The following is a 23,127-nucleotide window of genomic DNA, read 5'->3' on the forward strand; positions in this document are numbered from 1 at the left end:
CAAAAACTCACCCTACTGAATATAATGTTAAAAAAAGATAAGTAATAACAAGTTGCCTTGAAAACAAGGTCTGATACATGGCTGCACAAGCAAGCACAAAATACCACAAATATGGGAATCAGCATAATCCTGAGAGCCACAGCATCAAGGTCATACTCATTTGCAGAGAAGAACAATTTAGACTGTTCTTCCTTTCATGGCTTCCCAATGTGATATGCTTGCCAGCTCCTTTCAGAATCAGTGATGTGAGCATAGCAATTATTTCTCTCATTCACAATGAAAACAAACTTGCATAAATATCAGCTACATATAAATGTAAGTACAATCACACACAAAAAAGTGTCCTCATTATCAAAAAAATAGAGGCCCTATTATCTTTTTCCAAAATGATGCTAACTTGTCTTTCCAAAAATTATTTCAGAAAAATATTATTTTCTATTTTCTGTGCTATAAGACAGTAGTTCCACTTTTCTTGATAATCTATTCTGGTGACTATTATTCCTTTTCATTTCAAGGTAGATTTATTTTCATGTGAAATAAATTAATCATCATATTTACATTTCTTCCCTGAAACGCACCATGGCACTACCAGTATTTCCTAACCTTGATGGTTTTCTTTTCTTTTTTTCTTTTTTTTAATATTTTCACTGAGAATCATCCACACACATACAGTCCAACCATATCATACAATCAGTGGCCCACAATCTCATCACATAGCTGTGCATTCCTCACCATGATCATCTTTAGAACATTTGCGTCACTCCAGAAAAAGAAACAAAAATTAGAAAAAAGGACTCATACATGCCACACACCCCCGTCCCTCTCACTGACCCATGGCATCTCAATCTACCCGATGTTCAATCCCCAACTCCCCCCTTTATTCATTTTCTATCCCCAACTTTTTTTTTACTCATCTGTCCATACCCTGGATAAAAGTAGCATCAGACATAAGGTTTTCACAGTGACACAGTCAGATTGTAAAAGCTATCTAGTTACACAGTCTTTTTCAAGAATGAAGGCTACTGGAACACAGCTCGACAGTTTCAGGTACTTCTCTCTAGCCATTCCAGTACACCATAAACTAAAAAGGGGTATCTGTATAATGCATAAGAATAATGTCCAGGATAACCTCTCAACTTTGAAATTTCTCAGCCACTAAAACTTTGTCTCATTTCTCTCTTCCCCCTTTGGGTCAAGGAGGCTTTCTCAATTCCTTGATGCCACATTCCGGTTCACCCACAATTGCTGCCCCATGTTTCCAGGGAGATTTACACCCCTGGGAGTGTGTCCCACATAGAGGGGGAAGGCAGTGAGTTCACCTGCAGAGTTGGCTTAGAGAGGTTACATCTGAGCAACAAAAGACATTCTCTGGGGGTGACTTGGGTAAAATTTTGATGGTTTTCTTAAGATCAAAAGATTAAAGGCCAAAGATCCCAGACCCCACAGGATTTCAATCCTCTATTTCACTAAATAAACAGAAGACAGTCAGTAACACTTATTCTGTTGAATTAAGGACTACAACCTACAGATCATATGGCTTTACATATGTTACTTTTTCTTAAAGAGGGAGCAACAAGGCAGTAACAGTGACATTCTCAGAGATAGTGCATCAGTTTTTAAAGTCAGTGGGAACCTAATTGGAAATGAGTAATGGGAATGGGTCCTCTTTCCTCTGCTGCAGTCACTGGAGGCTCCATGGCTAATGACAGTGATGCTCGATCACGTCCACAACAGGAGCTGAGCTTCTGACTGACAGAGAGAAGGATGGCAGGAAACAGAGAGAAGCAGTCAGCACACTGTATAAGGAGATGCCTGAAGGCCCAGGCCTCTGTCTGAACACCTGCAAGTTTTTGGTAATTTTAACATTAAAATATTAAATTGTCTAAGTTTCAAAGGCACAGGAAGCAATGCCCCAGGTAAAGGAGAACATTAAAGCATTAGAAACCACCAATGAAGAGGAACAGACCTGGGGCATTCCAGAAAAAACTTTTCAAAATGGTCCCAACTAGGCTCACAGAGCTGAAGAAAAATGTGGACAAAGAAGTAATTACAGAATATATCAATAGTGAGGTGCAAATTATGAAAAGGAGCTAAACAGAGCAGAAAACCAAAGAAGGGGCAGGCTACAAGGGTATTTCAGTGGCAGAATCTTACCTGCCATATGGGAGAATTGGGTTTTATTCCTGATCCATGCACTTCCCAAAAACAAACAAAAATTCAACAAATGGTACTGCAATAATGGGATACTCACATGGAAAAATAATGAAATGTAACCCCGTCATATAGCATACAAAAACAGATTGCCTAGAGGGAATTCAACAGCACATTACAGCTGGCAGAAGAAAGAATCAGTGAACTTGAAGAGATGTTAAAGGACAACAGGCAACGATAAAGTTGCATCAAGAAATACAGATCTGCCATGAGGGTTATGACATGGGTATACAGAAATGCTGGTACTATTGTATTTTTCATTTGTAACCCTGCTTTTTCCTTCCTCCAGGATCTAAAAGGCAAATGCATACAAGGTGGTGATAAATCAGTAGTTTTGAACTCATGAAGTATAAACATGTAATTGTGACATGGACACAATTTATATATACTATTGAAGTTAAGTGGTATCAAAGCAAGTGAAATTGTTATAGAATTAGAATGTTAAATTTAAGCCCCATGGTAACTAAAAAGAAAATGTCATAGAATATGCAAACTCAAGGAGAGAGAAATCAGAATACATGTTGCCAGGAGCAGGGGGTAAGGGGAATGGGGAATTAATGAGTAATGGGTGAAGCATTTCTGAATGGGGAAAGGGAAAGCTTTAGTAACGGAATATGGAGAGGGTGCTACAGTATTGTGAATGTGATTAATTCCACTGAATGTTATGCTTGGGAGTGGCTAAGATGGTAAAGTTTATGTTGTACATATGTTCCCACAAATTAAAAAAAAGAAAGAGCAACTAAAGAGACAATGACAATTAAAAGCAATAATGATTCTGGGTGGGATCTAACAAAGAAGGAGAAAAGGCTCACAGGAACAATACTGGGACATCAAAAAACTGGACTATAGACATAAGCTTTCTATCAATGTTAAATCTGTTGAACTTGATAACTGCATTTGAAAAATTTATACAAGGAGACATCTTTGTTCTTAGGAAATGTATGTGGCAGTAATAAGTATTCAAGGACCATAAAACATACAGCCTATACTCAAGTGTTCAGAAAATGGACTGTTAAATAGATAGGCAGGTGGTCAGGCAGACAGATAGTATGATTGGGCAAATAAGGCAAAATGTTAAAATTGGTGGATCTGGGTATCCATGGATGTGGATAAAAGTATGTTAAGGTTCTCTATACAGGGTTTGTAGTGTTTTGGTAACTTTCTTATAAGTGAAAGTACTTTAAAATAAAAAGTTAAAAATAATGGACTCACCATTTTACATATATAAGGAAACAATACATTTTTATTTCTTCAGTTACAGATCTTAAATCAAAATTAATAAATTAAGGAATCAACTTAATTTCATTTCATTTTAGAGCAATGATTTATTTTCCTCCAAATTTACTATCATTTTTATTTTATCTATAAGATAAAATAAAGTTGACTTTTAGTTTATCTGAGTACTAAGAAGTTATAAGACAAGGTTCTCCCTGTATATTTTCACTGTTTTTGCATAAATTAGATTATAAAATAGAAAAATTCTTGTTCAAAGAAATGAGCAGCTTTGGTTATCAGTGCAAAAGTCAGCCATGTATACTAATTTTCAGTAACAGTGAAGCAAGGTGAGCTCCCCAGGGACTTAAAAAATGCTTGGCAATGCTTGGGTGAACTAAGAAGTGAAAATGCTCATGTGACACAACTTTTCAAAACCCTGTGTATTCCCAATTGGACCAGTGAGGCCACAGAACTCAGGATGACTTTCTAGGGTTTGTGTATGTGACTGGTTATGATTATGTGGAGAACTTTGTCAAAGACTGTAAAGAAAGATGATGCCATTTAAAAATTAAAACAAAGAACACACATTGAAAATGCTATTATGTGTCTGTCTGAGATCTAAGGGACCTGGGTTGTTTGCTACCTACAGGATTTCTAAGCCCCAAAATATGCTCTTATTTCTTAAAGCAATGACTGAAAAAAATATAAAACAGGGGACTTGAAATGCCAAGGACTACTCTCTTTCTGCTTCTGAGATGAAGAATGGCAAACTTTATTTCAAAAATATTTTAAGCAGCTATAAAACCCAAGTGGCTCCAATTTGAAGCCTGTGTTTAGATCAGATTTGAACAATAACTAGGCACCACTTCTGATGCCAATCTGTGCTTTGTGTTCAAAATGGACGGCCACATACAAGAAAACCAGACCACCTACAGGAGACAATACATGCCACAATCTCTCTGGCACCCAGATATACATGCAGGCAATGCTTTTGTTAAAAAGAAAACAAACCAAAGATTCCATGCCATGATCAGTGCCAAAATCTTGAGTAGTATCACATAATTCATTCTACATTTTAAATTCTTACAGATCAGATACATAATCACATTTTCCAGCAGATATTAAATATGACTCTGGGCCGGGGCTGAGTAGGGAGGTGGGGGGTACCTGATCTACCAAAACCCCCTGTAGACATAACTTTTTTTTTACAAACTGCTATCTTGGGTCCCTTGTGACAGCCTGAAGGACTGAGCTAGGTATAGGCTATGAGTAAACATCTTTAAAAATTACAAGATATAGTTACTCAAATGAAAAACTATTGAGTTGTTTTAAATGAGTATTACAAGGATAAGAAGTTTCTGTAACTCCTAATGTGGCTCTTTTTATGGTGTGTCTTTTTTCACTTAGGACATTAAGCCCCCCCCCCCTTTTTATCCCTCATGAATGCTCCTAAAGTTACAGAACAAGGAGATCTTACTTGGCCACCTATGACAGGTCACTGATGGAATAGGAGTGTCAGCCAGCAGCGAAATGCCATCCTTCTCCTAAATATGACCAGTATCTGCACATCTTAACTCCCATGACATTCAAGTAATCACCATTCAATGTTAGACTGGATAAAAAGGCCTTTCCACACAAGCATTTAATATTCTTGGGTGGCTGCTCAAGTTCTAAACTCCATGATTTCCTCTCCAAAATTATTTTATGAGTATCATTTCTGCACAGAGCAAGTACATTTTTAAACTGTGCCCTCACATTTCTTATAAGAAAAGAAACACAGCTTAGATGGAAAAGTATATCAATATTGTACTGTCCCAGTGCTTAAAGCCCATTTATTTAGGTAATCTTATCTTTAAATAGCACCAGTCTTTGTATGAGAACTTAATTCATGCAAAGTATTCACATTCACACGAATAAACTGGTACATGAGATAAAACAAGACACAAGGTTTTGCTCAGCTCAAGAACAAGGTGTAAGTTGTTCATTCGTAAAAAGAAACAATCAGACTTCCGGAGAAGATGGCGGCTAAGTAAGATGTGCGGGTCTTAGTTCCTCCTCCAGAACAGCTACTAGGGCAGTAGTAGTACAGAACAGCTCCCGGAGCCACTCAGAGACCAAGAAGACAGCGTACCCCATTCTGGAATGGCTGACTGGCTGGGAGAACCCACTGCGGGGAGATCACCGAGGGGTAGGTGCTTCCCTGGGCCGGGGAGGCAGGCGGCCGGAGTTCCTCCCTCCCTCCTTCCCGGGCCGGCTGGGAGAATTGGACAGGTGATCCCCTCAAGCTGTGGTGGCTGCCGCCCCCCTCCCCATGCGCAGCCCCCCAGACCAGCTGGGAGAATTGGATCGGAGATCCCCCAAGCCACCGAGACCGGCAACCTTCCCCACGTGCGGATTCCCGGGATGGCTGGGAGATTCGGATTGGCACTCCCCCAAGCTGCTTCGGCTGGCGACCCTCCCCTACAGCGAGAGTTTTCCAAAGTTAAAGGAGCCACAGCATCTTTTACTGGTGGGACCCGCAGACAGACGAGCGCCATGAGCGCTACCTACTGGGTAGGATAAGAAAAACATAGCCCAGAGATTTCACAGAAAAATCTTTCAACCTGCTTGGTCCCACACCCACGGAAATCTGATTAAATGCCCAGATGCCAGGAGAAGATAATGGACCACGCTCAGAAAATTGAAGACATGGCCCAGTCAAAGGAACAAACCAATAGTTCAAATGAGATACAGGAGCTGAGACAACTAATGCTGAATACGAACAGAAATGGAAAATCTCTTCAAAAACCAAATCAATAAACTGAGGGAGGACATGAAGAAGACATGGGCTGAACAAAAAGAAGAAATAGAAAACTGAAAAAACAAATCGCAGAACTTATGGGAGTGAAGGACAAAAAAAAAGTAGAAAAGATGGAAAAAACAATGGATACCTACAATGGTAGATTTAAAGAGACAGAAGCTAGAATTAGTGAATTGGAGGATGGAACATCTGAATTCCAAAAAGAAACAGAAACTATAGGGAAAAGAATGGAAAAATTTGAACAGGGGATCAGGGAACTGAAGGACAATATGAAGTGCACAAATACACGTGTTGTGGGTGTCCCAGAAGGAGAAGAGAAGGGAAAGGAGGAGAAAAACTAATGGAAGAAATTATCACTGAAAATTTCCCAACTCTTATGAAAGACCTAAAACACAGATCCAAGAAGTGCAGTGCACCCCAAAGAGAATAGACCCAAATGGGCGTTCTCCAAGACACTTACTAGTTAGAATGTCAGAGGTCAAAGAGAAAGAGAGGATCTTGAAAGCAGCAAGAGAAAAACAATCCATCACATACAAGGGAAACCCAATAAGACTATGTGTAGATTTCTCAGCAGAAACCATGGAAGCTAGAAGACAGTGGGATGATATCTTTAAATTACTAAAAGAGAAAAACTGCCAACCAAGACTCCTATATCCAGCAAAATTGTCCTTCAAAAATGAGGGAGAAATTGAAATATTTTCAGACAAAAAGTCACTGAGAGAATTTGTGACCAAGAGACCAGCTCTGCAAGAAATACTAAAGGGAGCACTAGAGTCAGATACGAAAAGACAGAAGAGAGAGGTATGGAGAAGAGTGTAGAAAGAAGGAAAATCAGATATGATATATATAATACAAAAGGCAAAATGGTAGAGGAAAGTATTACCCAAACAGTAATAACACTAAACGTTAATGGACTGAATTCTCCAATCAAAAGGCATAGACTGGCAGAATGGATTAAAAAACAGGATCCTTCTATATTCTGTCTACAGGAAACACATCTTAGACACAAAGATAAACATAGGTTGAAAGTGAAAGGTTGGAAAAAGATATTTCATGCAAATAACAACCAGAAAAGAGCAGGAGTATCTATACTAATATCCAAAAAATTAGACTTCAAATGTAAAACAGTTAAAAGAGACAAAGAAGGACACTATCTACTAATAAAAGGAACAATTAAACAAGAAGACATAACAATCATAAATATTTATGCACCAAACCAGAATGCCCCAAAATACGTGAGGAATACACTGCAAATACTGAAGAGGGAAATAGACACATATACCATAATAGTTGGAGACTTCAATTCCCCACTCTCATCAATGGACAGAACATCTAGACAGAGGATCAATAAAGAAATAGAGAATCTGAATATTACTATAAAGGAGCTAGACTTAACAGACATTTATAGGACATTACATCCCACAACAGCAGGATACACCTTTTCCTCAAGTGCTCATGGATCATTCTCAAAGATAGACCATATGCTGGGTCACAAAGCAAGTCTTAACAAATTTAAAAAGATTGAAATGATACACAACACTTTCTCGGATCATAAAGGAATGAAGTTGAAAATCAATAATAGGCGGAGTGCCAGAAAATTCACAAATACATGGAGGCTCAACAACACACTCTTAAACAACGAATGGGTCAAGGAAGAAATTGCAAGAGAAATTAGTAAATACCTAGAGGCGAAAGAAAATGAAAACACAACATATCAAAACCTAAGGGACGCAGCAAAGGCAGTGCCAAGAGGGAAATTTATTGCCCTAAATGCCTATATCAGAAAAGAAGAAAAGGCAAAAATTCAGGAATTAACTGTCCACTTGGAAGAACTGGAGAAAGAACAGCAAACTAATCCCAAAGCAAGCAAAAGGAAAGAAATAACAAAGATTAGAGCAGAAATAAATGAAATTGAAAACATGAAAACAATAGAGAAAATCAATAAGACCAGAAGTTCGTTCTATGAGAAAATCAATAAGATTGATGGGCCCTTAGCAAGATTGACAAAAAGAAGAAGAGAGAGGATGCAAATAAATAAGATCAGAAATGGAAGAGGAGACATAACCACTGACCTCACAGAAATAAAGGAGGTAATAACAGGATACCATGAACAACTTTACGCTAATAAATACAACAATTTAGATGAAATGGACGGGTTCCTGGAAAGACATGAACAACCAACTTTGACTCAAGAGGAAATAGATGACCTCAACAAACCAATCAAGTAAGAAATTGAATAGTCATTCAAAAGCTTCCTAAAAAGAAAAGTCCAGGACCAGACGGCTTCACATGTGAATTCTACCAAACATTCCAGAAAGAATTAGTACCAACTATCCTCAAACTCTTCAAAAAGATTGAAGTGGAGGGAAAGCTACCTAATTCATTCTATAAAGCCAACATCACCCTCATACAAAAACCAGGCAAAGATATTACAAAAAAAGAAAACTACAGACCAATCTCTCTAATGAATATAGATGCAAAAATCCTCAACAAAATTCTAGCAAATCGAATCCAACAACACATTAAAAGAATTATACATCATGACCAAGTAGGATTCATCCCAGGTATGCAAGCATGGTTCAACATAAGAAAATCAATTAATGTAATACACCATATCAACAAATCAAAGCAGAAAAATCACATGATCATCTCAATTGATGCAGAGAAGGCATTTGACAAGATTCAACATCCTTTCCTGTTGAAAACACTTCAAAAGATAAGAATTCAACGGAACTTCCTTAAAATGATAGAGGGAATATATGAAAAACCCACAGCTAATATCATCCTCCATGGGGAAAAATTGAAAACTTTCCCTCTAAGATCAGGAACAAGACAAGGATGTCCATTATCACCAGTATTATTCAACATTGTGTTGGAGGTTCTAGCCAGAGCAATTAGACAAGAAAAAGAAATACAAGGCATCAAAATTGGAAAGGAAGAAGTAAAACTATCACTGTTTGCAGACGATATGATACGATACGTCGAAAACCCGGAAAAATCCACAACAAAACTACTAGAGCTAATAAATGAGTACAGCAAAGTAGCAGGTTACAAGATCAACATTCAAAAATCTGTAGCATTTCTATACACAAGCAATGAACAAGCTGAGGGGGAAATCAAGAAACAAATTCCATTTACAATTGCAACTAAAAGAATAAAATACCTAGGAATAAATTTAACTAAAGAGACAAAAAAACCTATACAAAGAAAACTACAAAAAACTGTTAAAAGAAATCACAGAAGACCTAAATAGATGGAAGGGCATACCGTGTTCATGGATTGGAACTAAATACAGTTAAGATGTCAATCCTACCTAAATTGATTTACAGATTCAATGCAATACCAATCAAATTCCCAACAACTTATTTCTCAGAAATAGAAAAACCAATAAGCAAGTTTATCTGGAAGGGCAGGGTGCCCCGAATTGCTAAAAGTATCTTGAGGGAAAAAAACGAAGCTGGAGGTCTCACGCTGCCGGATTTTAAGGTATATTATGAAGCCACAGTGGTCAATACATCATGGTATTGGCATAAAGATAGATATATCGACCAATGGAATCGAATAGAGTGCTCAGATATAGACCCTGTCATCTATGGACATTTGATCTTTGATAAGGCAGTCAAGCCAACTCACCTGGGACAGAACAGTCTCTTCAATAAATGATGCCTAGAGAACTGGATATCCATATGCAAAAGAATGTAAGAGGACCCATATCTCACACCCTATACAAAAGTTAACTCTAAATGGATCAAAGATCTAAACATTAGGTCTAAGACCATAAAACAGTTCGAGGAAAATGTAGGGAGATATCTTATGAAACTTACAATTGGAGGCGGTTTTATGGACCTTAAACCTAAAGCAAGAGCACTGAAGAAAGAAACAAATAAATGGGAGCTCCTCAAAATTAAACACTTTTGTGCATCAAAGAACTTCATCAAGAAAGTAGAAAGACAGCCTACACAATGGGAAACAATATTTGGAAACGACATATCAGATAAAGGTCTAGTATCCAGAATTTATAAAGAGATTGTTCAATCAACAACAAAAACACAGCCAACCCAATTACAAAATGGGAAAAAGACTTGAACAGACACCTCTCAGAAGAGGAAATACAAATGGCCAAAAGGCACATGAAGAGATGCTCAATGTCCCTGGCCATTAGAGAAATGCAAATCGAAACCACAATGAGATATCATCTCACACCCACCAGAATGGCCATTATCAACAAAACAGAAAATGACAAGTGCTGGAGAGGATGCAGAGAAAGAGACACACTTATCCACTGTTGGTGGGAATGTCAAATGGTGCAGCCACTGTGGAAGGCAGTTTGGCGGTTCCTCAAAAAACTGAATATAGAATTGCCATACAACCTAGCAATACCATTGCTAGGTATCTACTCAGAGGACTTAAGGGCAAAGACAAAAACGGACATTTGCACACCAATGTTTATAGCAGCATTATTTACAATTGCAAAGAGATGGAAACAGCCAAAATGTCCATCCACAGACGAGTGGCTAAACAAACTGTGGTATATATATGATGGAATATTATGCAGCTTTAAGACAGAATAAACTTATGAAGCATGTAATAACATGGATGGACCTAGAGAACATTATGCTGAGTGAGTCTAGCCAAAAACTAAAGGACAAATACTGTATGGTCCCACTGATGTGAACCGACATTCAAGAATAAACTTGGAATATGTCATTGGTAACAGAGACCAGCAGGAGTTAGAAACAGGGTAAGATAATGGGTAATTGGAGCTGAAGGATACAGACTTTGCAACAGGACTAGATACAAAAACTCAAAATGGACAGCACAATACTACCTAATTGTAATGTAATTTTGTTAAAACACTGAACGAAGCTGCATCTGAGCTATAGTTTTTTTTGTTTGTTTGTGTGTTTTGTTTTTTTTGTTTTTTTATATATATTTTTTATTTTTATTTTTTATTATTATTATGTTATTTTTTTCTCTATATTTTCATTCTATATTTTTCTGTTGTTTTGCTAGTTTTTTCCTAAATCAATGCAAATGTACTAAGAAATGATGATCATACATCTATGTGATGATATTAAGAATTACTGATTGCATATGTAGAATGGAATGATTTCTAAATGTTGTGTTAATTTTTTTAATTAATAAAAACAAACAAATAAATAAACAATAGGGGGAACAAATGTTAAAAATAAATTTAGTTTGAAGTGCTAGTGGTAAATGAAAGCGAGGGGTAAGGGGTATGGCATGTATAATCTTTTTTTTCTGTTATTGTTTTATTTCTTTTTCTGTTGTCTTTTTTATTTTTTTCTAAATCGATGCAAATGTTCTAGAAATGATGAATATGCAACTATGTGATGATATTAAGAATTACTGATTGTATATGTAGAATGGAATGATATCTTAATGTTTTGTCTGTTAATGTTTTTTAATTAATAAAAAAATTTAAAAAAAGATTTGATAAAAAAAGAATACAAGGAGTAAGAGGGAAAAGAATATATAAATCTGACAAAATAAAAAAGATGAGATGGTGGAATCAAGGAACACCTTTTCAGTAATAACTTTGAATGTTAACAGACTAAACTTACCAATTAAAAGATACAGATTGGCAGAGTGGATTAAGAAACATAACACAGCTATATGCTGCTTACAAGAGACTCACCTTAGACACAATGATTCAAATAGATTGAAAGCAAAGGATGGAAAAAGATCTTCCATGCAAGTTGCAACCAACCAAAAGAAAGCAGGAGTAGCTATACTAAATATCAGAGAAAACAGACTTTAAATGTAAAGACATCATAAGAGACAATGAAGGACACTATATACTAATTAAAGAGTCAATTCACCAAGAAGATATAACAATCATAAATGTTGATACCCCCAATCAAGGAGCTCCAAAGTACATGAAACAGACATTGGCAAAACTGAAGGGAGCAATAGATGTTTCAACTATAATAGTAGGAGACTTTAATACACTACTCTCCTCTATAGATAGAACAACCAGACAGAACATCAACTAGGAAATAGAGAAGTTAAATAACTTGATAAATAAATGAGACCTAACAGACATATAGGTCAATGCACCCCAAAGCACAAGGTTATACATTCTTCTCTAGTGTTCATGGAATATTCTCCAGGATAGATCATATGATGAATAAGTTCTTATAAGAATTACTTCAAGATGTGATTCTTGTATAAAGAGTGTTTAAGTCCAGGGCACAGGGAAAATCTGCTATTGCATGCTATGAACTATGTTCAAAAGGAAACCATCAGCACTACCACAGCAGTAGCAGAGGTAAATAATGGGGGAGGAACAAGAGTTAAGAGGAGATTTAGATTTCCTATTTGGTGAGGTATGTTTATTGGTTTTCTGTCTCTTGAGAACAATGAAATTATCTAAAATTGAGAATATTGATGGACTGTGGACTTTGGGCCCTCTACATGATGCCCAATTAATGCAGGTGGCTGAAAGATGCACTGATAGAGAAGTAGAATGGTAAATGATGTTGTATACTTATGAATGAAAGCTGTGCTGCTACAAAAAGGAACAATGTCATGAGGCATGCAATGGTATGAATGAACATTTGGTGAGACAAAATAAGCCAGAAACAAAAAAAAAAACAACAATGGTATGGTCACATTTAGAAAATGCTTATAAGAAAACATGGGCCTACATCATAAGCTTTTAGAGCAGACACATTAAGTCCTGAGTGGTGATTATGATTTCTGGATCCTGAGAGGCTATTATATATATATATAACCTGATATTTAGAGATAAGACCGATGCCAAACAGGTTGGGGTTAAAGTCATTCAGAACACAGGGGTAAGGAAAACAGTGTCTATGTTTTAGAACTACACATACTCTTTGAGACCAATAGAAGAAAGATTTATTTGATCTGGAACTGAAATTCTCTGTAGTATATAATTTAATTCAACCTATCTGTATAGCTCATTTGAACACCTGAAACAGCACAGAATGAAAAAGAGGTACTTTAATCCTGTATAGATTATTGTAAGGCTTGGAAACATTCTAGATTATATTAAGCAGATAATCAAAAAGTATTGGCAAAGTCTCCTGAGGGAGGGGAGAAAGACTATGGAACTATTAAACCTTACCATCAGGGAATCCCCTGATACTGTGTCAAACTTTAGGGATACCCAAATCAATAGGCCATGCCCTCAATCATGAGGCTTACTTAGACTTACTATTCTAAGTCTAGCATAGTTTAGACTACCTATAGGAATGTCTAAGAGTTACTTCTGGAGGACCTCTGTTGTTCCTCAGATGTGGCCTCAGTCTCTCTAGGCCAACTCTGAAGGTGAAATCATTGCCCTCCCCCTTATGTGGGACATGACATCCAGGGGTGAAAGTCTCCCTGGTGACGTAGGAAAGGGCTCCCAGGGATGAATCCAGAACTGGCACCATGGGATCAACAATCATATCCTGACAAAATGGGGGAAAAGAAGTGTAATTAATAAAGTATCAGTGGCAGAGAGTCGAGAGGCTGCTTTGGAGGTCACTCTTATGTAAGCTTCAGGTAGACCTTGCTATTTATCATAATCTCCCAACCCCCAACCACGACCATTCCAGCCAATCCTAAAGAACACCCCAGCAATTTATAAGATTCTACAAGGGTTCTAGGCACTAGAGTAACTTTCCAGAAATGTACAACCTCCAGATGGGTCCCTGGTCCAGATAAGTCCTGAAATCTAGACCAGACTCTCCAGAACATCAGATAGTTCCATCTTCCTACCCTACAATAGTGACAGACCCCTCCAATACAAAAAATTTAGAATTGCCATAGACCAAACAATACCAAAGAGAGGTATGGAAAGATCAAAAGTGATGGTGGAATTATACATAGAAGATAGGACTTAACAAATGAATATGAATGTTGGATCATTAAATTGATATCTCTTTTAGTCTCCAGTATTTTAGAGCAGCTAGAAGTAAAAACCTAAAATTGTGAAATTGTAACCTATGTCAAAGTCTAAAATATGTACTACAACTAATTGTGGTGATGTGCTTGGAAATTTATAGCTTTTTTGTATATATGTTATATTGTTAACAAAAACAGAAGAAAAAAAGTTGATTGTGATGATATAAAAGTATTGATGCTCTCTAGCTGCCTATATTCTGGAAGTAGAAGGAAAAATATGAAAGGATCATATGGTAGCCCATGACAAACTCTGGGATCTATCCTGTAACCACTTTTTGAAGAGGGCTTTGAAAACTATTGTTTTTTTATTTCTTTGCTTTGTATATATGTTATACTATACAATAATAAAAGTTAAAAAAAAAGATACAACAGAAAAAAAGCTCTAAGACTTTATAAAAGTTTTACTTAAGTTCATTTTTCAGAAACTTAAAACCACAGATTTTTCCCTATGCCAGATCAGCCCTGAAACTTAGAGTTGTCACCACTGTCTCTCAGTTGCATTCCCCTACCCCAGAATGTCAACACCCTTTTTGAACACAAAGAACTTAGAATGGTCATTGCTCAAATATCCCCAAAGATTGAGAGAATGATCCAATGAGAGGGAAGAGTGTAACAGAGAAATTAAGATTTAACAAATGATTGTGACTACTGGATCATTATATAGATATTTTTTTTTAGCTTCTAGCATATTAGAATAGCCAGAAGGAAATACCTGAAATTGTGGAACTGTAACCCATACCATACATTGAAATCTGTTCTATAACTACTTGTTAAACTGTGCTTTGAAATTTATCACTTTTCTGTATGTTTATATTTCACAATAAAAAATGTTAACAACAACAAAAAAGGAATACTACAGGGCATCCGGTCAGCTGAAGAAAAAAGCCAGTGGAAGGAGGCCTGGAGGAGGCACATAATTGGAGAGTAACAGGAAGGGTAATTGAAAGGATAAAAAGAGGAGGAAAGAATAGATAGATCTGATAAATAAAATCCAAAGAATAAGATGGTAGTTTCAAGTACTGCTTTTACAGTAATTACTTTGAACATTAACAGAATTAACTCAGCAATTAGAAGATACAGATTGCCAAAATGGAACAAAAAATATAATCCATCTATATGCTGTTTATAAGAGATGCATCTTAGACCCAAGGCTATAAATAGATGGAAAGTGAAAGGGTGGAAAAGGATATTCTATGCAAGTCGTAACCAAAAGAAAGCAGGAATGACTATACTAATATCAGAAAAAGTAGACATTAAATGTGAAGACATCATAAGAGGCAAAGAATACATCACCTATTAATATGAGACAATTACAAGAAGAAATAATCATCATAAGTGTTTATGCTCCCAATCAAGGAGCTCCTAAGTACATGAGGAAAACACTGGCAAAACACAAGGGAGCTATAGATGTTTCAATAATAGTGGGAGACTTCAATACACCAGACTCCACTATAGATAAAACAACCAGAGGATCAACAAGGAAATAAGGAACTTAATGTAATAAATGAATTATAATAGACATATATAGATCATTATACCCCAAAACACCAGGATATACATTTTTATCTAATACTCATGGAACATTCTCCAGCATAGATCATACACTGGTACACAAAACAGATATTTATAAAGTTAACAAGATTGAAATTATTCAAAGTACTCTTTTTTATCACAATGGAATGAAGCTAGAAATTAAGAACTACCAAAGAATCAGAACTTTCACAAATATGTGGTGATTAAACAGCACACTCTTAAATATTCAGTGGGTTGAAGTAAAAATTGCAAAAGTAATCAGTAAATATCAGGAGAGGAATGACAATGAGAAGGCAGCATATCAGAAGTGATGGGAAGTGGCAAAGGCAGTGCTGAAAAGGAAATTTCATGCCTTAAATGCCTATATTAAATAAGGTATTCTTTTTCTGATTTCTCTAGGTGAGCGGTTAAAGACTTAACTACTCACCTGGGGAAATCAAAGAAAGAATAGCAAACCCCAAAGCCAATAAATGAAGAAAAACAACAAAGATTAAAGCAGAAATAAACTACAGTACAAAAAAAAAAAGAATGAACCAACAAAACACAAAACTTGGTTCTTTGAGAAAAATCAATAAAATTGATGGACCCCTAGCTAAGTTGACAAAAAACAACAACAACAACAAAAAGGCAGGACACAAACAAAATCAGAAATGAGAGGTGGGTCATTACCATGACTCTTAAGGAAATTTAAAAAATGATAAGAGAATATGATGAACTATATGTAAACAAACTAGACAACTTAGACAAAATGGACAGATTCCTAGAAACACACAAACTACCTATACTGACTTGAGAGGAAATAGAAGACCTTAATAGCTCAATTACAACAGGTTCAATCAGTCATCAAAAAACTTCCTACAAAGAAAAGTACAGAACTAGACAGCTTCATAGGGAAATTTTATCAAGCATTCCAAAACGAACTAATACCAATCTTTTAAATTCCTTTCCAAAAATTTAAGGAAAAAGAAATCCTATCTAACTCATTTTATGAAGCTAAGACAAAAAAAACAGATAGGGCAGACCATGGTGACTCAGCAGGTAGAGTTCTTGCCTGCCATGCCGGAGACCTGGGTTTGATTCCCGGTGCCTGCCTATGCAAAAAAAAAAGGAAGTAAAGACACTACAAGAAAGGAAAACTACAGACCAATCTCCCTAATGAACATATATGTAAACATTCTCAACAAAATACTACCAAATTGAATCCAACTGTAAAGAAGGATTTTATAAAACTTAACAGTAGCTAACTTTTCTTATGTAAAGAAGGATTGTAAAGAAAAGAGTTATGGGCCCCATCAGGCTAAGAAAAACAACCCGGGACTTCCCAGGGGCGGTTATCTGCTGCCTTTGTTATGCAAGGTTTTCTGCTGCCTTGGTTATGCAAGGTTGTAACTGCCAGAGGAAGTTTATCTAAGAATGCAACTGAGAAGGTTGAGTAAGGGAGTTTTGCACGAGACAGCTGCTTCTTGCATGAAGCAGCTCCCATGACTCATGCGTGAAAAATGTTTGTTATCTGCTTCTTGCAAAATGTTTGTTATCTACTTCTTGCAAAGTGTTCGTTATCTACTTCCTACATAAAGCAGAACCTGTAACTCATGTTCAACCCTCAAACCCCACCCCCTTCTCCTGGCCCTCAAAAAGCTTCCCAAAACCCAGGCTCAGGGCTCTCTGTTCCTGCGTGTTCAGTGAGCCCCACGCATGTGTGGTAAATAAACCCCTTGCGTGTTGCATGAGAGAACGTCTCTTGGAGTCCTCCTTTGCGTGGCAAAACTCTCGAATTCTTACATAACAACAAACTAAAAGAGTTACACATTACAACCAAGTGGGGTTTATACCAGGCATGCAAGTTTGGTTCAACATAAGAAAATAATCAATGTAACAAAGCACATTAATAAATCAAAGGAGAAAAGTTGCATGATCATATTTGTTGATGCTGAAAAAGCATTCAACAAAATTCAGCATCCTTTCCTGAGAAAAAGCACTTCAAAAGGTAGGAATTGAAGAAAGCTTTCTCAATATTATAAAAGGCATATTTGAAAGACAATAGCCACTATCATACTTAAAAGTGAGACACTGAAAGCATTTCCCTAAAACTGAAAATAAGACAAAGATGCCCATTGTCACCACTATTCTTCAACTTTGTACTAGAAGTCCTACCTAGAGCAATTAGGCAGGAGAAAAAATAGAATGATCCAAATAGGAAAGGAAGAAGTAAAACTTTCATTATTTGCAGACAGCATCAACCTACACTTGGAGAACCCTGAGGAATATGCAACAAAGCTGCTTGAATAAACAAATTCACAAAGTGGTGGAATATAGATTAATGTACAAAAATCAGTAATGTTTTCATATACAGGCAATAACCTAATTGAGGAAACAATTAAGGAAAAAATCCCATTCAAAATAGCAACTAAAAGAATCAAGTATCTAGGAACAAGCTTAACCAGGGACACCAAGTACTTGTACATAGAAAACTACAAAACATTGCTAAAAGGAACCAAAGAAGACCTAAACAGATGGAAAAGTATTCTGTGCTCATGGATTGGAAGGTTGGGCATCATTAAGATGTTAATTCTAGCCAAATTGATCTACAAATTCAATACAATACCAATCAAAATTCCAACAAACCTACTTTGAAGACGTGGAAAGTTAATTATCAAATTTATTTGGAATGGAAAGAGACTCAAATAGCTAAATATAACCTACAAAAGAAGTGTGACCTGGGAAGAGTGAGCACCTCCTGACTTTAAAGCTTGCCATAAAGCCACAGTGGTCAAAACAGCATAGTATTGGCACTAAGGTAGAAGTATTGACCAGTGGAATAAAATCAAGAAAACGGTGGGCCATGGTGTCTCAGCAGGCAGAGTTCTCACCTGCCATGCTGGAGACCCAGGCTCATTTCCTGGTGCCTTCCTGTGTAAAAAAAAATCAAGAAAACATTGATAGACCATCAATCTATGGTCAACTGATTTTTTATAAAGCCCCCAAATCCACTGAACTGGAACAGAATAGTCTTTTCAATAAATAGGCATGGGATAACAGGGTTTCAAAAGCCAAAAGAAAGAAAGAGGATTCTACCTTATACCCTCTACAAAAACTAATTCAAAAATGAGTTGAAGATCTAAATATAAGAGCCAGTTTTATAAAATTCCTAGAAGAAGCTATAGGGAAACACCTTCAAGATCTAGTAATAGGAGGTAACTTCTTAAATTTTACACCCAAAGCACAAGCAAGGGAAGAAAGAATTGATAGATTAGAACTCCTTAAAATCAAATGCTGTATGCCTCAAAGGACTTTGTCAAAAAGGGGAAGAGGAAAATATTTGAAAGCCACATACTGGATACAGGTTTTATATTGTGTATATAAGGAAATTATACAACTCAACATCAAAAGAACAACACAGTCATAAAATGGGCAAAAGATATTAATCAACACTTTTCCAAAGAGCAAAAGCAAATGGCTACAAAGCACATGAATGGATGTTCATCTTCATTAGCTATAGGGGAAATGTAAGTCAAGTCTATAATGAAATATCACTTTACACCTATAAAAATGGCTGCTATTAAACAAATAGTAAATTACAAATTTGGGGGAGGATGTGGAGCAATTAGGACACTTTTTCACTGCTGTTGGGAATGTAAAATGGCACAGCCACTGTAAAAGACAGTTTGGCAATTCGTCAGAAAACTCAATATCGAGTTGCCCTACAACCCAGCAATACTAATACTCAGTATATACCCAGGAGAGCTGAAAGCAGTACCGCAAACAAACTTTTGCAACACCAATGTTCATATTGAGACTTTTTACAATTGCCAAAAGATGGAAACAAACCAAGTACCCATCAAGAGGTGAGTGGATAAACAAAATGTGCTATATACATACAATGGAATATTATGCAGCAGTAAGACAAAATGAAGTCCCAAAACATATTACAATGTGGGTGAACTTTGAGGACATAATGCTGATTTCAGTAAGTTAGACACAAAAGGAAAGCTATATGATTTTGCTATTATGACTCTGGTAAAGGTATTCTCAAAGGTTTACACTTAGAATATAGGGGGCCTAAGGTACACAGAAGGTAGAAATGGGGAAAAGATTATCCAATGAGTTTGAACTTAAATGTAAGAGAATGTATAGAAGTAATGGTAGCTAATTAGTAGGGTTATAAGTAACACTGACATATTGAAGTGGACTATGATTGAAAGGGGGATGTACAGAGCTAAGTTTCCCACTGATTAACTCTACAATTGGAAATAAATTCTTATATGAACTCCTTTAAAGGTTTGATCTTGTACAAATTGTCAATAATAGGGGATATAGGGGAAAACTACTTAATGCATGCTATGACCTGTAGTTAACAGGAAGACAGCAATGGTACCACAGAAATACCAAGGGTAAATAATTGGGGGTGGGGTGGGGAGAAGAGACTAGAGGAGGTTTTGATTTGATATTTGGTGAGGCTGTGTTTATTGATTCTTTGTCAATTTGGACCAATGAAAACAGTCTAAAATTAAGAGTGCTGCTGATTGTACAACCAAGTGAGGACAGTGTAAGCCATGGTTTGTTTATTTTGGACATTATCCATGATGCCAAATGGATGGAGGGGGCCAAAGGGCACAATGACTGAGAAGCCAAAAGTTGAACCATGATTTATATGTGAGGGAATACAGTGTGGCTACAAAAATGAACGATGCTGAGAGGCACACAGCAAACTGAATGAAACTTGGGGATGATGTGCTGTGCAAAATAAGCCAGAAACAAATGAATAAATATGCTAAGATCTCTTTCAGAAAATATTTATAAGTAAATTGGAGCCCAGATTGCAAGCTTTTATAGCAGCCATATTTAGTCCGAAGTTGTAAGTGTATTTCTAGATTCTGAGATACAGAGACACATGTGTATAAGCTGGTATTTCCCTGGAGCTTTGAGTACTGTGAACCTAAGATTCAAAGCCAGAGGTCTGCAGCTCTGAAAGTTGTATTGATACATATAATAACTGTTAAAGTAACTGAAAAAGAGATCAGTCTACAATTAAGAGATAAAAATGAAGCAGATATGGTTGGGACTAAGGTGAATCAGAATACAGGGCAAAAGGTGGTATGTATGTACTCTAGAGCTTCACCTACTATATGAGACCAAAGACAGAGAGGTTTATGTCTAGTACCTAAATTTTCTGTAACACATGATCTAAATCAACTTGTCTGGATAGCTCATTTAAACAACCCAAACACATGGAGAGAGAACAAGGATGAGGCCTTGTAATTCTGTATAGCTTAATGCAATACTAAGATATATCTCAGACTATGGTGGGCTGGTAATTAAAAATATTGGTAGAGGGTGCTATGGTAGTTCAGTGGTAGAATTCTTGCTTGCCATGCAGGAGACTGGGGTTTGATTCCTGACCCATGCACTCCAAAACAAGCAAACAAGCAAAAATAAATGGAAAACCAAACCAAAAAAAGAAAAAAATTCATCAAATAGTCCTGAAATAAGGGGATACTCACATGGCAAAAGAATGAAATATGACCTCTGCCATACAGCACACACACAAAAAAGTATCCTTTGAGGGACTGGAGAAAAAAATATGTAATTGTTATAATTTCCCATCTGCAAAACCCCTGGTGCTATACCAGATATTAGGGACTCCTAAGAAAATAAGCCAACCCTTTAATTTTGAGTCTTGCCCTTATGAAACTAATTTCTGTAGTGGAGAAGATAAGACTACCTATAATTCTGCCTAAAAGTTGCTTCCAGGAAACCTCCTTGGTTGCTCAGATGTGGCCTCTCTTACTCTAAGCCAACTCTGCAAGTAAAAATTACCTTCCCCCTGCAGGTGATTTAGGGGAAAAAGTCTCCCTGACAATATGGGACATGATTTCCAGGGATGAGCCTGGTCCTGGCACTGTGGGATAGATAATGCTTTCTGGACCAAAGGGGAAAAGAAAGGTAACAAAACAAGATATCAGCAGTTAAGAGATTTCAAAAAGAGTTGAGAGGCTTTCTGGAGACCACCCTTATGCAAATTTCAGCAGAATATTGCTAATTTCTTTGGTTTGTCAAACAACCAACATCATGCCTGTTAACCCTAAAGAACACCTAGAACCCTAACTGAGACTCTATAAAAGTTTTGTGTACTAAGTTTACTTTCCTGAAACCCATTACCACCAGAGGGTTCCTAGGCTAGATAAGTCCTGAAACCCAGAAGGGCCAACCTCTCCAAGAATATCTTCCATCCCTGTATCCTATATTATTGACACCTGTTTTCAATAAGAAAAAGTTAGAAAGGGCATAGCCCAAAGATTCTTATAGAGTGGGAAAAGGATCAAAGGAGAAGGAGGAGTTGTAACAGAGAAGATAGGATTAACAAATGAATATGACTGCTGAATCATTATACTGATATTTCTCTTAGCCTCCAATGTTTTGGAGTAGCTAGAAGGAAAAACCTGAAACTATGGAATGGTAATCCATACCAAACTACAAGATCTGTTCTGCAGCTGCTTGTAGGAGTGTACTTTGCAAATTACTGCTTTTTTTGGTATAGATGTTATAATTCATAATAAAAAATGTTTAAAAATAAAAGTAAATAAACAGAAAGGTACAAGTACTGTGGAAAATGTGGAGAGAGAAATGTACCTATTCACTACTGGTAGAGAATTAGAATGGGGCAGCCCATTTGGAGGGCAGTGTGGTGGTTCCATAGGATGCTAAATATAGGGTTGCCATATGATCCTATAACCCCATTATTAGGTATATACTTGGAAGAACTGAAAGCCAGGACAAAAATGGACATTCACAGAATGGTATTCAAGGTAGCAATATTCATGACTTACAATGGATGGAGATGGCCTAACAGTATATCATCTGATGAATGGAGGGGTGAACTGTGATATATATGCAATGAAATGTTAAGTGGCTGCAAGAAGGAATGAAGTTGTGAGGCATGCATCTAAATCTAAATATATAAACCTTGAGGACAGTATAGTAAGCGAAATAAGCTAGAAACAAAAAGACATAATGTTTCACCAATACAAGCTAATTATAATATGCAAACTCAGAATTGAATTTGAGAGCACAGGTTATGAGGGGAAGGTATATTGAGAGGTTCTTATATTGTAAGCTCTTACAGCAGTTATCTTTATTCCTGGGTTGTAAGTGTTATTTATAAATTCTGAGATGATGAGCTCTTTGTTTACAACCTGCTCATTCCCTGGAATTTCAGGTATCTGTGTGACAACGGATACTCAGGGTCAGAGTTCAGCAGCTGTGAAAGTCAGCATTACTCTATACAGCAAGTGTTAAAGAAGCTGAAAAAGAGATCAGATGTCACTTAGTGATATGAATGAAGCAGATCTGGTTAGGGCTGGGGGAAATGAGACTAAAGGGTAAAGGATGCCATTAACTCTATTTTAAAACTTCAACTTCTGTTTGAAATC

The sequence above is a fragment of the Tamandua tetradactyla genome, unplaced genomic scaffold (genome assembly GCF_023851605.1).
Source record: "Tamandua tetradactyla isolate mTamTet1 unplaced genomic scaffold, mTamTet1.pri scaffold_73_ctg1, whole genome shotgun sequence".
NCBI lineage: Eukaryota > Metazoa > Chordata > Mammalia > Pilosa > Myrmecophagidae > Tamandua > Tamandua tetradactyla.